Below are 1,917 nucleotides of genomic sequence, written 5' to 3' on the forward strand. Positions count from 1 at the left end.
TGTGGCGCAAGCCAAGTGACAGCAAACACAACCATATCCTGTGTCTCTTGTTACCTGTCACTTCGCGCCAAAAACTTTTTTAAAGCAATCATACTTTCCTTATACATGAAAAACGAATCATTCAATCAGTCTGTGGGCTGTGGCCCAGTGAATAGAGCAGCAGGCTCAGCTGCGAGAAGCGTGTGGTTCAATCCCCCACCCGATGGCCACCGGTACACACTGACGGTTACAAGCAGCCCGCGGTCACATATACTGAAGTCTAGAGCGCACAGCGCCTTAGCAACCGCGGATTGAACGCGATTGGCTGAAATGGCACCGGCAACTCTCGACGCCCTTTGCAATCACTGTCGGCGTTTTGCCCGCGTTCGCACCGAACGCGCTCGGCGTTGGTGACTGTGGCCGGTGCCTCTGCGGCGCCTACCGTCGCGCCCCTAACCTAAGTTGCTTCGTATTATCGCGCGCGGAGCCGCAGGTGTTGACATTCGTTGCGCAACCCAGAGAGGAGAGGAGGAATGCCGAGAGGAGAGGAGATGAGACAAGGAGAGGAGGGGAGGAGGGAGGAGAGGAGATGAGACATGGAGAGGAGAGGAGGAGGAGGGTTCGCAAGCGCAGTAGGGGTGTGGACGCCGCACGGCGGATGGATGGATGGAGGGAGGGAGGGAGGGAGTGACATAGCCCCGACCATAAGATGCTTCGCATCTAATAGACACGGCGACATGCCGCAAGCGTCGACGGGAGTGCGACGATGGCGTTGACGACACGGCGCCCTGCAAGCAGCTTCCTCCACCTGCCGCTGAGGCCATGACCATCCAGACAGCTGTTGTCGCCGAGCCGCTGCAATGATGTGCCGAGGTCGCTCCATCAAGTTAGAAAGTAGTCGCTCGTGTCCCAGGTGATGGCGTTTCGCTAGGAACGTCAGCAGCGGCACGCCAACAGCGTCCCAGCTCTGCTGCAGCGTCTGCCTGCCTTGCTGACCATGGCGCCTGCCGATGTCTTCGCTGCTGTCCTGCGCGACGCTGTGACTGCTGCCCTGAAGTCCCACGACGCGGCTATGGTGAGCAAGCACGACTCTTCCGGCCCTGCATCGCTCCAGGAAGGCGGTTTCACCATGGTCACTCTACGTTCGCACCGTCGTCAACCGCGAGGCCCAACACGAGAAACCACCATTCCTCCCGTTACTGCCATGCTCCCAGAGGCGTCCAACAAGCGCCCACCACGAGTATTGTTGGCAATGCTCTCTTCTGTCCTGCCACAGCGGGCGCGTCCTTCTGCCGCACTTCCCGTCTCAAGATTGCCGCAGTGCTCTCTGCACTTCCCGGTGTGGTTGAGGTGCAAGTGAACAAGCGCCTGAACATCGTATCCGTGTATGCAGATTCCTACGGGCGCCTCCAAAACCTGCTGGCCACGACGAAGTTTGCAGGAATTGCAGTTGTGGCTTACCCCGCCCCCCCTTCGACCGATCCCAGTGCACGGGCTTCGTGCACGGGGTCGACAGGGACATTTCTGACCACGACCTACTGGCGGCAGTCTCCTCTTCCGTGGCTGTGGTGTCCGTCAAGCGTAGCGGGGACACAGTGACATTTAGTTTCGCCGCGACAAGCCCTCCTGAATACATTCACCTGTACCGGATGACATTTCCTGTGAAGTCGTTTTGACACCGTCCGGTTCAGTGCGTGCAGTGTGGGCGCTACGGTCACACTACTACGGCCTGCGTTCTTCCAAAGGTGCCTGCGGTGTGGCGGACAACAGTGCACGAGCTCCTGTGTAGCGAGAGCCACGTACGCACGAGGTTGGTTGGTCGCAAATCGAGAAGATGACAATCACTCAAATTTGAGAGAGAGACAGGAGAAAAGTTTAGTGGAAATTGAAGGCGTCTGTCCTGCTATATGCCGTGCTTGTACGTTAGATGAGGTATTT

The sequence above is a fragment of the Dermacentor silvarum genome, chromosome 6 (assembly GCF_013339745.2).
Source record: "Dermacentor silvarum isolate Dsil-2018 chromosome 6, BIME_Dsil_1.4, whole genome shotgun sequence".
Lineage (NCBI taxonomy): Eukaryota > Metazoa > Arthropoda > Arachnida > Ixodida > Ixodidae > Dermacentor > Dermacentor silvarum.